The following is a 15,979-nucleotide window of genomic DNA, read 5'->3' as shown; positions in this document are numbered from 1 at the left end:
TTTTTTTTTAACTTTCCCTTCTTTTTTAAATCAACTGTATGAAAAAAAAGTTAAAAAGAAAACAAACATACAATAAAAGAACATTTCAAAGAGACCATAACAAGGGAGTAAGAAAAAGACAACTAACCTAAGATAACTGCTTAACTTCCAACATGTTCCTACTTTACCCCAAGAAAGTTACATAATATAGCAACATTTCAGTGAACTTGTTCCTACTACATCCATCAGAAATTAACAGACCATAGTCATTTCTGGGCATCCCCAGAACGTTAAATAGCTTATCTGTTCTTCTTGGATTATTGTTCCCCCTTCCTTAATTGCTCTCTACTGCTAGTTCCCCTACATTCTACATTATAAACCATTTGTTTTACATTTTTCAAAGTTCACATTAGTGGTAGCATATAATATTTCTCTTTTTGTGCCTGGCTTATTTCGCTCAGCATTATGTCTTCAAGGTTCATCCATGTTGTCATATGTTTCACCAGATCGTTCCTTCTTACTGCCGCGTAGTATTCCATCGTGTGTATATACCACATTTTATTTATCCACTCATCTGTTGAAGGACATTTGGGTTGTTTCCATCTCTTGGCAATTGTGAATAATGCTGCTATGAACACTGGCGTGCAGATATCTGTTCGTGTCACTGCTTTCCAATCTTCCGGGTATATACCGAGAAGTGCAATCGCTGGATCGAATGGTAGCTCTATATCTAGTTTTCTAAGGAACTGCCAGACTGACTTCCAGAGTGGCTGAACCATTATACAGTCCCACCAACAATGAATAAGAGTTCCAATTTCTCCACATCCCCTCCAGCATTTGTAGTTTCCTGTTTGTTTAATGGCAGCCATTCTAACCGGTGTTAGATGGTATCTCATTGTGGTCTTAATTTGCATCTCTCTAATAGCTAGTGAAGCTGAACATTTTTTCATGTGTTTCTTGGCCATTTGTATTTCCTCTTCAGAGAACTGTCTTTTCATATCTTTTGCCCATTTTATAATTGGGCTGGCTGTACTATTGTCATTGAGTTGTAGGATTTCTTTGTATATGCAAGATATCAGTCTTTTGTCAGATACATGGTTTCCAAAAATTTTTTCCCATTAAGTTGGCTGCCTCTTTACCTTTTTGAGAAATTCCTTTGAGGTGCAGAAACTTCTAAGCTTGAGGAGTTCCCATTTATCTATTTTCTCTTTTGTTGCTTGTGCTTTGGGTGTAAAGTCTAGGAAGTGGCCTCCTAATACAAGGTCTTGAAGATGTTTTCCTACATTATCTTCTAGGAGTTTTATGGTACTTTCTTTTATATTGAGATCTTTGGTCCATTTTGAGTTAATTTTTGTGTAGGGGGTGAGGTAGGGGTCCTCTTTCATTCTTTTGGATATGGATATCCAACTCTCCCAGCCCCATTTGTTGAAAAGACCATTATGGCTCAGTTCGGTGACTTTGGGGGCCTTATCAAAGATCAGTCGGCCATAGATCTGAGGGTCTATCTCTGAATTCTCAATTCGATTCCATTGATCTATATGTCTATCTTTGTGCCAGTACCATGCTGTTTTGGCAACTGTGGCTTTATAATAAGCTTCAAAGTCAGGGAGTGTAAGTCCTCCCACTTCGTTTTTCTTTTTTAGAGTGTCTTTAGCAATTCGAGGCATCTTCCCTTTCCAAATAAATTTGATAACTAGCTTTTCCAAGTCTGCAAAGTAGGTTGTTGGAATTTTGATTGGGATTGCATTGAATCTGTAGATGAGTTTGGGTAGAATTGACATCTTAATGACATTTAGCCTTCCTATCCATGAACATGGAATATTTTTCCATCTTTTAAGGTCCCCTTCTATTTCTTTTAGTAGAGTTATGTAGTTTTCTTTGTATAAGTCTTTTACATTTTTGGTTAAGTTGATTCCTAGGTACTTGATTTTTTTCATTGCTATTGAAAATGGCATCTTTTTCTTGAGTGTCTCTTCAGTTTGTTCATTTCTAGCATATAGAAACATTACTGACTTATGTGCATTAATCTTGTATCCCGCTACTTTGCTAAATTTGTTTATTAGCTCTAGTAGGTGTATCGTTGATTTCTCAGGGTTTTCTAGATATAAGATCATATCATCTGCAAACAATGACAGTTTTACTTCTTCTTTTCCAATTTGGATGCCTTTTATTTCTTTGTCTTGCCGGATTGCCCTGGCTAGCACTTCCAGCACAATGTTGAATAACAGTGGTGACAGCGGGCATCCTTGTCTTGTTCCTGATCTTAGAGGGAAGGCTTTCAGTCTCTCACCATTGAGTACTATGCTGGCTGTGGGTTTTTCATACATGCTCTTTATCATGTTGAGGAAGTTTCCTTCAATTCCTACCTTTTGAAGTGTTTTTATCAAAAAGGGATGTTGGATTTTGTCAAATGCTTTTTCAGCATCTATTGCGATGATCAATTGATTTTTCCCTTTCGAGTTTTTAATGTGTTGTAATACATTGATTGTTTTTCTTATGTTGAACCATCCTTGCATGCCTGGAATGAACCCCACTTGGTCATGGTGTATGATTTTTTTAATGTGTCTTTGGATTCGATTTGCAAGTATTTTGTTGAGGATTTTTGCATCTATATTCATTAGGGAGATTGGCCGGTAGTTTTCCTTTTTTGTAGCATCTTTGCCTGGTTTTGGTATTAGATTGATGTTAGCTTCATAAAATGAGTTAGGTAGTGTTCCATTTTTTTCAATGTTTTGAAAGAGTTTGAGTAAGATTGGTGTCAGTTCTTTCTGGAAAGTTTGGTAGAATTCCCCTGTGAAGCCATCTGGCCCTGGGCATTTATTTGTGGGAAGATTTTTGATGACTGATTGGATCTCTTTGCTTGTGATGGGTTGGTTGAGGTCTTCTATTTCTTCTCTGGTCAGTCTAGGTTGTTCATATGTTTCCAGGAAATTGTCCATTTCTTCTACATTATCCAGTTTGTTGCCATACAGTTGTTCATAATATCCTCTTATAATTTTTTTAATTTCTTCAGGATCTGCAGTTATGTCACCTTTTTCATTCATTATTTTGTTTATATGGGTCTTCTCTCTTTTTGATTTTGTCAGTCTAGCTAGGGGCTTGTCAATCTTGTTGATCTTCTCAAAGAACCAACTTTTGGTGATATTTATCCTTTCTATTGTTTTTTTGTTCTCTATGTCATTTATTTCTGCTTTAATCCTTGTTATTTCTTTTCTTGTACTTGGTTTAGGATTGGTTTGCTGTTCATTTTCTAGCTTCTTCAGTTGATCCATTAGTTCTTTGATTTTGGCTCTTTCTTCCTTTTTAATATATGCGTTTAGTGCTATAAATTTCCCCCTTAGCACTGCTTTTGCTGCATCCCATAGGTTTTGGTATGTTGTGTTCTCATTTTCATTCGTCTCTATATATTTAGCAATTTCTCTTGCTATTTCTTCTTTAACCCACTGATTGTTTAGGAGTGTGTTGTTTAACCTCCAGGTATTTGTGAATTTTCTAAGTCTCTGATGGTTATTGACTTCTAATTGTATTCCATTGTGGTCAGAGAATGTGCTTTGAATAATTTCAATCTTTTTAAATTTATTGAGGCTTGTTTTATGTCCCAGCATATGATCTATTCTGGAGAAGGTTCCGTGAGCACTAGAAAAGTATGTGTATCCTGGTGATTTGGGATGTAATGTCCTGTAGATGTCTGTTAAATCTAATTCATTTATCAGATTGTTTAGGTTTTCAATTTCCTTATTGGTCTTCTGTCTGGTTGATCTATCTATAGGAGAGAGTGATGTGTTGAAGTCTCCACAATTATTGTGGAAACATCAATTGCTTCCTTTAGTTTTGCCAATGTTTCTCTCATGTATTTTGTGGCACCTTGATTGGGTGCATAGACATTTACAATTGTTATTTCTTCTTGCTGAATTGCCCCTTTTATTAGTATGTAGTGGCCTTCTTTGTCTCTCAAAACATCCCTGCATTTGAAGTCTATTTTATCTGAGATTAATATTGCTACACCTGCTTTCTTTTGGCTGTAGCTTGCATGAAATATTTTTTTCCATCCTTTCACTTTCAGTTTCTTTGTGTCCCTGTGTCTAAGATGAGTCTCTCGTATGCAACATATTGATGGTTCATTTTTTCTGATCCATTCTGCGAATCTATATCTTTTAATTGGGGAGTTTAATCCATTTACATTCAACGTTAACACCGTGAAGGCATTTCTTGAATCGGCCATCTTATCCTTTGGATTATGTTTGCCATACTTTTCCCTCTCTCTATTAATATCCTTTATTGTACCCATACCGAATCTCTTTAGTACTGAACCTTTCTCCAAGTCTCTCTGTCCTGTCTTTGTTTCTCTGTCTGTAGGGCTCCCTTTAGTATCTCCAGTAGGGCAGGTCTCTTGTTAGCAAATTCTCTCAGCATTTCTTTGTCTGTGAAAAATTTAAGCTCTCCCTCAAATTTGAAGGAGAGCTTTGTTGGATAAAGTATTCTTGGCTGGAAATTCCTCTCACTCAGAATTTTAAATATATCGTGCCACTGCCTTCTTGCCTCCATGGTGGCTGCTGAGTAGTCACTACTTAGTCTTATGCTGTTTCCTTTGTATGTGGTGAATTGCTTTTCTCTTGCTGCTTTCAGAACTTGCTCCTTCTCTTCTATGTTTGACAGTGTGATCAGTATATGTCTCGGAGTGGGTTTTTTTGGATTTATTCTATTTGGAGTTCGCTGAGCATTTATGATTTGTGTATTTATGTTGTTTAGAAGATTTGGGAAGTTTTCCCCAACAATTTCTTTGAATACTCTTCCTAGACCTTTACCCTTTTCTTCCCCTTCTGGGACACCAATGAGTCTTATATTTGGACGTTTCATATTATCTATCATATCCCTGAGGTCCATTTCGAGTTTTTCAATTTTTTTCCCCATTCTTTCTTTTATGCTTTCATTTTCCATTCTGTCATCTTCCAGGTCACTGATTCGTTGTTCAACTTCCTCTAGTCTTGTACTATGAGTGTCCAGAATCTTTTTAATTTGGTCAACAGTTTCTTTAATTTCCATAAGATCATCCATTTTTTTATTTAGTCTTGCAATGTCTTCTTTATGCTCTTCTAGGGTCTTCTTGATTTCCTTCATATCCCGTACTATGGTCTCATTGTTCATCTTTAGTTCTTTGAGTAGCTGCTCTAGGTGTGTCTCTTCTGGTCTTTTGATTTGGGTGCTTGGGCTTGGGTTATCCATATCGTCTGGTTTTTTCATATGCTTTATAATTTTCTGTTGTTTTTGGCCTCGTGGCATTTGCTGAACTTGATAGGGTTCTTTTAGGGTTTGTAGACCAGTTGAAGTCCTTATCTCTAATTTATCAGATCTACAGCTTCGTGGAGTACACTTTCTCTAACTAACCAGCAGGTGGCGTCCACGAGCCACCTGTTCTCCACAAGCCAGTTCTCCCCTGCTTAGCCTTTTTGGTGAGTGGGGGAGTGAGTCTTGAGGGGCCCAATTGGTGTACCAAGCTTGCGTGTGTAATTGGTGTTGCCTGCCCTGTATGTGGGGCGTGTTTCTGGGCAGTCGGGGAGGGGGGGTGGCCCTAACAATCAAATCTCCCTGATGATCCTAGAGTTTTAAAGCTGCTGCAATAGTCTAATCCTTCAGTTCAGTCCTGCCACAGTTTGTCTCTGCCACTGACCCACAAGTCTTTGGTATTGGCGTATGGCTCCTGAGACTTGCAAGTGGGCCCCTCTTCCAGGCTGTGCACCCCGGGTCCTCTGCTGAGGGATGACTGTGCTATGTCACGGGTGAGTGCCGTCCCCCAGGGCAGTTCTGGGCTGCTGGGCTGTGTTGGGAGGCTCCCAGTCTGCTCAAATGATGGCTGAATGGGGCTCTGTTAATTCACACTGCTCCCCCTTCCCAGCTCTGGGACATTCAGCTGAGGTTGCAGGGAAGGCTAATGTCCACGCCCAGTTTTGTGGTGTTTGCCTGTTATTTGAAGCACTTCCGTCACACTGGGTTGTCTGGGGCAGCTCTGGGCTATGGGGCTGGCGATGGGCAGGAGTGTTTCCTGTCCACCAGGATGGTGGCTGTGAGCGGACACCCCCCTTTTCTTGGGAAGTTGTGTTGTTTAGTGAATTTTCTCAGCCACTGGATTATTGCCTTTTGTCTCAGAGCTCTCTTAGTTCTGCTCTTGACTTGACGTGCCCAAATTTCAGTTCTTTGAAGCTTTCTGTATTGAGCTTCTTAGAGTAATTGTTTTAGAAAAAGCAAAAAGGATTTAAAAAAAAAAAAAACACAAACGGCCCTCCTCAGAGATCTAATGGGTTATTGAAATGCTAATAGACAAAGCAACCAGGGCCATTAAGGAAAGGTGCACAGGGCAGAGAGATCAGCTTTGCTTCGGGATTTGCATATGCGCCTCAAGGCCTGATCTCCGCCCTTCCCCTTTCTGTGTTCACCAGAACTCCAAAAATCCTCTGCTTTTATTTTGGAGTTTTTCGTGTTTTTTTTTTTTCTATGCCTGTCTCCTCTCTGCTGGGCTGGCTGCTCTCAGAGTCTCTGGTGTCTGGTCTCAGTCTATCTATGGTTGGAGTTTGAATCAGTAGAATGAGTTTCCGATAAGAACAGCCACTGCAATTCTCCCTTCTCCTTCCCGGAGCTGACAGCCCCTCCTCCCCCGGGACTGAGCCTGGCAGGGAGGGGCGCGGGTCCCCTGGCCGCAAAAACTTACAGATTTCGCTGATCTCAGCAGTTCCACGTTTTCATGAGTGTTGTATGAAGTATGCCCAAAGACAGATTGCTCTGTGGTGTCCAGTCCACGCAGTTCCTGGCTTTTTACCTACTTTCCTGGAGGAGTAACTAAAACATACAGCTCACCAGTCTGCCATCTTGCCCCGCCTCCCCATGTTCCTCATTTACTTTTTAAGAAGTTTAGAGTTAAAAAGTAACCACAGCTTCCTCAGGAAGCTAAGTACAGATTTGCCATATGATGTAGCTATTTCATTGCTAGATATATACTCAGAGGAACTGAAACTTAAGACACAAACAGACATTCGTAAACCAATGTTTACTGCAGCATTATTCATGATTGCGAAGAGATGGAAGCAGCCCAAATATCCATTAATGGATGAGTGGATAAACAAACTGTGGTATATACACATGATGGAATATTATGCAGCCGTAAGACAGAACAAAGACATGGAACATATAATAATTAGGTAGATGAACCTTGAGGACATTATGTTGAGTGAAGTTAGCCAGAAACAAAAGGACAGATACTGTATGGTCTCATTAATATGAAATAACATTAATGAACAAACTGAGAGTTAAAAGCTGAGAACACAGGCTATCAGGAGATAGAAAGAGGGTAGAGATTGGGCATTTGATGAAGTACTACAGAATGTTTAGCAGGATTGATTGTATAGATCCAGAAATAGATAGCATAATACTGTGCGATGGTATCACAATATTGTAAGTACACTGAACAAAGACGTCTGTGAGTAAAGCTGAAAGAAGTGTTATAGGGGAATATATGATACCAGAGGTAAAGATAGATGATGAAGACTGGGACTATAACTTGGCAAAAACTGGAGTTGCCAATGTCTGTTACTAAATGTTCAGATATAAAAATATTCTCACATGGGGAGAACGAATGAATGTCAACCATGTAGAGTGTTGAAAAAGGGATGGTATTTGGGAAAAACATACTCAAAGCAAACTGGAGTCTATGGTCAACAGTAACATTGTAATATGCTTTCATTAAATGTAACAAAGGAAATATACCTAAGCCAAGTGTGTATGAGAGGGGGATATAAGGGAGGCATATGAGATTCTTGGTAGTGGTGTTGTCTTCTGTCCTTACTATTATATTGTATTGTATGACATGTTATTTTTATTTTTATCATCTTTTTTATTACTTGCTAAAAATAAAAACTTTTTTGTAGAAATCAATATGTTCAAGTGCTGATTGTGGTGATAAATGTACAACTTTATGATGATACCATGAACAACTGACTGTACACTGTGGATAAATGTATGGTATGTGAATACAACTCTATAAAATTGTAGGGAAACTATAAATAGGAGTAAAAGTGTTGGAGACAACACAGAGAAAGGGATGTACCTATCTACTGTTGATGTGCAGGCAGAATGGTGTAGCCTTTTTGGAGGTCTCTGTGGTGCTTCCACAAAAAGTTAAGTATGTGGGGACCATAAGGTCCTGCAACCTCATTATGGGGTATGTAATTGGAAGATCTGAGAGCAGACATGAATGGACATTTGCACACTAGTGTTCATGGAGGCAGTATTCATGATTTGCAATGCATGGAGGTGGCCTAAGGGTACACTGAGTGAGGAACAGAATGGTGAACTGTGGTGTATGCATACAACGGAATATTGAGCAACTATGAGTAGTGAAGCTGTGAGACACACAACCAGGTGAATGGATGCTGTAGAGAGCATTTTGAGTGAAGTACACCAGAAATAAAGGCAAGCACCATAATGCCTCACCAATATGGACTAACTACAATATGTAAACTCAGAATTAAATCTTAGAACACAGCCTAAGAAGTGAACAATTATTGTAATGGTCCCTAGATTGTAAGCTCTTACAGCAGTCAAATCTATTCCTGAATTGTAATGGCTATCTCTAAACTTTGAGATGCTGATCCCTTAGTGTATAATCTGATTGGTCTCTGGAACACTGGGTATCTCTGTGACACCTGAAACTCAGAGCTAGAGCTCGGCAGATACAAACATCAGTATTAGTTCACACAGCAACTGTTAAAAAAAAAAAAAAAGCTGAAAAAGAGCCCAGACTTCAATTAGCGATATGAACGAAGCAGATCTGTTTAAGACTAGGGCAAACCGGGTCAAAGGGTAAAGGTCGAAACTGACTGTGTTTTAAAACCTCAACTTCCATGTGAGACCAAGGGAAGAGATGTCTATTTGGTGCAGGATCTATGTTTTCTAAACACTGTAATTCTACAGTCAGTTTGTTCAAACACCAATTACACGGAACTTTGAATTGGAAGGGAGATATGGTAGGTTTGTATAGGTTAGAATGAAATAGAAACACATCCTAAAGTAATTTGGGTGGAGAATAAAATATATATTCGGGCCCCCCCTGAAGATCTGGGGGAGGATGCAGAGGTGTTGGACTTCCTTATCTGGATTGTTGCTGATGTTCTCACAAACACTGGGGACTGACGGCTTCATGGGCTGAGCCCTCTGCCCCTATGAAGCTGGTTGCTGCAAGGAGAGGCTAAACCTGTTTATAACTGTGCCAAAGAGTTTCCCCCAGAGTGCCTCTTTGTTGCTCAGATGTGGCCCTCTCTCTCTAGCTAAGCCACCTTGGCAGATGATCTCACTGCCCTCTTCCCTACATGGGACCTGACTCCCAGGGGTGTAAATCTCCCTGGCAATGCAGGATATGACTCCCGTGGGTGAATCTGGACCCAGCATCATGGGATTGAGAACATCTTCTTGACCAAAAGGGGAAATGTGAAATGAAACGAAATAAAGCTTCAGTGTCTGAGAGATTTCAAATGGAGTCGAGAGGTCACTCTGGTGGACATTCTTATGCACTATATAGATAACACCTCTTAGGTTTTAATGTATTAGAATAGCTATGAGTAAATACCTGAAACTATCAAATTCCTACCCAGTAGTCTGGACTCCTGAAGACAACTGGGTAACAATGTAGCTTACAAGTGGTGACAGTGTGATTGTGAAAACTCTGTGGATTGCACTCCCTTTATCCAGTGTATGGGTGAATGAGTAAAAAAATGGGGACAAAAACTAAATGAAAAATAGGGTGGGATGGGGAAGTGATTTGGGTGTTCTTTTTTTCTTTTTCTTTTTTATTCTTATTTTGATTCTTTCTGGTGTAAGGAAAATGTTCAAAAGTAGATTGGGATGATGAATGCACAGCTATATGATGGTACTGTGAACAGTTGATTGTACACCATGGATGATTGTATGGTATGTGAATATATCACAATAAAACTGAATTTAATTAAAAAAAAAGGAGTAAGTGGGAGAAGAGATGGATTTCCAGCATGACAGCATGAGGAGCTCCATAGACCAATTCCCCAGTGAAACTGATGAAAATTATTTAAAATCAACCCATTTAATATCTCTGAAAATGGTCCTAAAGGTATATACCAAATAAAAATATTCAAGAAAATGTACTAAAATTCAGTAAAGACAGCAAGAGTCTGTAGTATTTGAACCAAGACCACTCTCTTCCTAACCCCTCCCTGCTCAGCAAGATGGAAGCTCCTCTCCAGACCTGTACAGCCGAAACCATGGGGTTCCCTCTGTCCCTGCTTAAAGTGCGAGGGCTATCTTCCCAGGAGCAGCAAGTACGACATCAGCATTTCTCATTGAGGCAAAGTACTGAAGAATGAATTTGGCCAGGAGGTGAGGGCTCCCTTCTTCTAACCATCAACTACTGGTGGAACAGAGGCTCTGCCTTGAACAGGGTGTTGCTGAGAATAATGGTGCCCCAATTACCTGTGCCCCAGATCATAAACTGACGTTTTACAACAGAAGAGGCAAACTGAGAAGATGTGGCCACACCTAGGGCTCAGCTCCTAAATCTCGGTGTTACTCAGAAAGAAGCATGCCATTGTTCCCAACTCTAGCTATAGAGACTTGTCTCAGACATTTTGCCTGAGGAAGAAGCAGGCCTTAAATCAGATAGCTCCTAATCTCTTCCCTAAGGAACTGGCTTCATTTTCCACAAAGGGTAGAGAAATTCAAGCCTAGGAGTGCTCTCAAAAACAGTGGAGGTCATGGGGAAAAGTGCCTGGGATGATACTGGTAGATTCACTGGAGATAAAGGCTAAATTGTAGGCCATCTAATTTGTGAGAGAGAACTGGGTAGAGAGCTGGGAGGAGCCTTCCTGGGGTAAGAACAAATTAAACACTGACTTCAGGAACTTTTCCTTCAAAGGAGACCTAATTTGATGGAGTTAGTTTGTAGAGCAATTTATGCCTGAAGGCATTGTTGAAGGTAATGGTGGAATTGGTCCACAATTAGTAAAATTTAACACCCAAGGCTTGCCTGTTGAGGAACAACCTCAGAAGGTATGTATCTGTAGGGAATAGACTTCTCTAAAATAATCCAGCCAGTCACTAAACAAATAAACAAGAAAAAACAAAAACAAACAAACAAAAAAAAACAAAAAAAAAACAATATCACAACATCAAGCTTGGGGTGGGGGAGGGAACCAAATCTAGAATTGCTACAAATGTATTATCTAAAATGTCCATTTTCCAACAAACACTAGGAGACATGCAAAAAAACACAAATGTATGACCTATACAGTGGGGTAAAGGCAGGTAATGGAAACTGCCTATGAGAGGAAATAGATGTCAGATTTAAAAGCAAAGACATCAAAGTAGACATTATAAATATATTCAAATAAATAAAGGAAAGCATGATTAAAGAAGTAAAAAAAGGTATGATGACAGTGTTGCATCAAATAGAGAATTTCAATAAAGAGATAGAAATTATTTAAAAGAACCATATGGAAATTCCAGAGTTGCAAAATACAATAACTGAAATGAAAATTTTTAGTGAAACGAAAATTTCACTAAAGAGATTTGAATTGGCATAAGAAAGAATTAGTTATCTTGAAGGTAGCTCAATTAAGTGTGCAATCTGAAGAACACAGAGAAAACAGAATGATGAAGAACCTCAGAGAAATGCGTGACACTATTACATGCACAAATATATGCATAACGGGAATACGAGGAGAGGAGAGAAAGGAGCAAAACAAATATTTGAACATATTCAAAGTGCTTAAAGAAAAAAACTGTTAACCAAGAATCCTATATCCAGGAAAGGCATCTTTCAAAAATAAAGGCAAAATAAAGATATTCCCAGATAAACTAAACCAGAGACTTTTTCCTAGTAGAAATACTAAAGGAAGTTTTTCAGGCTCAAAGCAAATGACCCTATATGGTAATCAGAATACACACACGCACACAAAAGAAAACCCTCCCAAAACCAAAACCAAACAAACAAACAAAAAACCAAAAAAACAAACAAAAAAACCCGAATCACCAGTAAAGGTGTTATACAATTATAAAAGACTATAAAGAAAGACTCTTTTTTTCTCTTGATTTTAGAAGCAGTTATAGAAAACAATATGCATATAATATATTGTTGGTTCAACAACACATAGAAATGTAATATATTTTCCAATAACAGTACAAAGGAGGCAGATGGGAGCAAAGCTGTATTGGGCTAGGGAAATGACTCCACTTGGTAACTCAAATCAATGGGAACAAATGAAGAGAATCAGAAATGAAAACTAAGACGGTTAATATAAGTAAATATATACTTGCTCTCCTTTCTTTGCTCAGCTCCTTTAAAAGTCATAAAATTACACAAAGTAACAATTATAACAATGTATTGTTGGGTTTAAACATTTGTAGAAGTAATGTGTATAACAATAATGCCATGAAAAGGGAGAAAAGGGAATAGCTCTATATGAGAGTAACGTTTCTATATCTTACTGGAATTAAGTTAGTATAAATATGAAGCTGATTCTGAGAAGATGTATGTAGTAGTCTCTAGAACCACCACTAAGGAAATACCTGGCTGTGATGTTTGGTTCTTTTAATAAAACCTGACCTCACCATAAGAATCAGAACTCGATCCAGGAATGAAACACAGGAGGAGTCAAGAAACAAGTTCCAACTCAACAATAACAAAATCAACAACTCAGTTTAAAAAATGGGCAAAGCACTTGAATAGACATTTTTCCAAAGAAGATGTACAAATGAACAGTAGGTGCATGAAAAGATTCTCAACATCATTCTTCAGGGAAAATGCAAATCAAAATCATGAGATACCATAAAAATAAGTGTTGATGAGGATATGGAGAAATTGGAACACTCATACATTGCTGGAGGGAGTGTAAAATGTGCAGCCTCTGTGAAAAACAGTCTGGCCTTTCCTCAAAATGTTAGACATAGAGTTACCATGTGACTCAAACTGTTCTAATCCTAGGTATCTCCTCAAGAGAAATGAAAACATGTGTCCACAGAAAAACTTGTACAGGAAAGTTCATCGCAGCATTATTCACAATAGCCAAAAAGTGGAAACAACCTAAATGTCCATCAGCGCTTGAGTGGATAAACAAAATGTGTTATACCCATAGAATGGAATAGTTTTCAACTATATTAAGGGATGAAGTACTGCTACATGTTATGACATGGATGAACCTTGAAAACATTATGCTTAGTGAAAGAAGCCAGACACAAAAGGACAAATATTATATAACTTCATTTGTACAAAATGTCCAAAATAGGCAAATCTATAGACATAGAAAATAGATGAGTGGTTGCTTAGACCTGAGAGGGATGGGGGTATGGGGGGTGGGGTGGTGAATGCTAAAGGATATGGGTTTCTTTTTGAGATGATGAAAATGTCCTAAAATTGACTGTAGTAATGATTGCACAACTGTGAGTATACTAAAAACGCTCTGAATAGGTGAGTTGTATGGTATGTGAAGTATATCTCAATAAAAAATAAAGAGAAAATGAACAATGAGAAAAGGAAGACATCAAATTTGTATTTTTCTTGGTTTGGTGAGAGGGAAGGAGAGATAAATAGCTAAAGAATAAAGCTCGGTCAAAGAGAAAAAAGCAGGGAAGTAGTTACCATAAAAGCCAGCAGAGTGATTACCTTTGTGTGTGTTGTGGGGTGGAAGGGTAGAGTCCAGAGGAGATATGAGAGGCTTCTGGAGAGTTGTTAGTTTTGTATGTCTTGACCTGGATGGCAGTTATGCAGGTGTTCCTATACAATTATTTGTTATACTGCAAAGTTGTGTTTTCTGCCTTTTTTGGTATATGTGCTATGTGTCACACATAAAAAATTAATATAATTCACCAGAGTCTTTCGATCTCAGTAAATGGCCCCAACTTCTACCTGGTTGCTCAGGTCAGAAATCTTAGTCACCTTGACACTTTATTTTCTCCTACACCCCACATCCAACCTATTAGTAAACCTTGTCAGTTTTACCTTCAAAATATATCCACATTCTGACCACTTCTCAACACCACCTGGTCTGAGCCATCATCATCTCTCACCTGGATGATGGCAGTAGCTCTGTAACTGATCTCCTTGCTTCCTCCCTTGCTCTCCCTCTCCTAATTTATTCTTTACACAGCAACCAGAGTTTCTCTTTTTTTCCTGACTTGAAGGTATTGAAGTGCACATATCTTAAGTGTACTGTTCAATGTGATGCACTCATGTAACAAACACCCCAATTAAGATTTAAAATATTTCCTTTACCCTCGAAAGTTCCAGAAGGATCTTTTCTTGAAGTCCCATCAGATCATGTCACACTCCTCTGTTTAAAACCTTCCAGTGGTTCTTTATACAGCTATACAGCTCTATATGACTGTACAGTCTACCCCCTCCCTCCATTACTTCTCTTAGCTAATCTTATAGTTCTTTCCTCTTCCTTTAGTCTACTGCTTTCCTCACTGTTCCTAGGACATGTCAGGCATTCTCATGCCTCAGGGCCTTTGCACTTGCTGTTCTGTCTGGAACACCCTTCTCCCAGGCTTCACTGATTTCTCTGCTCAAATGTTACCTTATCAGAGAGGTCCTCCCTGATCATCCTCAACACCAATCTACTCTTATCTCCTTACCTTTCTTTATTCTTCACAGTATTTATCACAACCTGATATTATATCTGTTATTGTCTCATGCAAGTTCCATGGGAGTTGGGACTTTTGTTTTTGTCATGGCTGTATCTCCATTGCCTAGAGCAATGCCTCGCATACAGTGGGTGCTCAAAGAAATATTTATTAAGAGAATGAATTTCCACAGTCACAAGTCTAGTCCCTTCTATCATCATCTCTCATCTGGATATGCGCAAGAGCCTTCTGATATTCCTGCCACAAGTTTGATTCCCCTTCAATACATTTTCCACACTGCAGAATCATCTTTTTAAAATTGAAACCCAATAATCTCACGTCTCTTCTTAAACACTTTTGATGGTATCCCTTTGCCCTTCAGATGAAAGTCCCAAGTCCTTAATGTGGCTAGCAAGGTGTCTTCTCTCTGGCCCTGTCTGACTACCTGGTCGCTTTGTCTCTTTCTGCCAGGCATCCTGGGCTGCTTTGAGTTCTTTATTGAAGCCAATCTCTCACATCAGGTCCTTAATGTATGCTTGACCCTCTGTCTGGGATACTTTCTCCTACTCACCTGTCAGGTCTCAGTTTGAGGGTCATTTTCTAGTGGAGCCTCCTCTGACCTTTCAGATTAGGTTGGCTGCTTCAGAGTCCAGCTCTGATCTCATCTTTGACCTGATGCTTTTTTAGCCCTTTTCCCAGTAGGCAGTTTCTCATGTGTCTCCTCTTACTTTATGTATTCTGGGATATAGAGTGTCTCACATTGTATCAAGTGAGTTTATGTCTCTGAACACCACCAAGGCTGAGATTGGGTTAATCCCGGGAGATCAACCCACTGCACTCTTTTGTTGTACTCATCACGCTCATCATTGCTTGTTTAATGTCCAGCTTCATGTGGACAGGGGCTGTGCTATTACCCCCTATACCAAGTATAGTGCCTGGCAGAGAGTAGCTGCTCAAAGCTTATCTTCAAATGGATTAATGGATGTGGATAAAAGATACTGTAACCCAGAATTTATTTTTGTATCTGTTTCCTGGGATCAGCCCAAATTCTAGCCCAATCAATACCTCTACGGGCATATGTATTAACTGCTTATTATATGCTAAGCACTGGACTAGTAAATCAAGCAGTTCACCAACCAGCTGGGAAGACAGGTACTTAAAAAGGATATGATCAGCTCTATTACAGTCTTTAAGAATACACATAGTTTCAGATTATAAAATACTAGGTTTTTGCCCCACACAGGTGCACAAGTTCACATGTGGCTATCACATTGGACAGCACAGTATAGACCATTTCCATCATCTACGGAAGGGGGTGCAGTTACGTATAGGTGCTTTAAAGAGAGCAAGGACCATTTCCCATGCA

Source organism: Choloepus didactylus, chromosome Y, assembly GCF_015220235.1.
Source record: "Choloepus didactylus isolate mChoDid1 chromosome Y, mChoDid1.pri, whole genome shotgun sequence".
NCBI classification, from domain to species: Eukaryota; Metazoa; Chordata; class Mammalia; order Pilosa; family Megalonychidae; genus Choloepus; species Choloepus didactylus.
The sequence above is the reverse complement of the archived record's forward strand: the minus strand, read 5'-3'. Positions refer to the sequence as shown.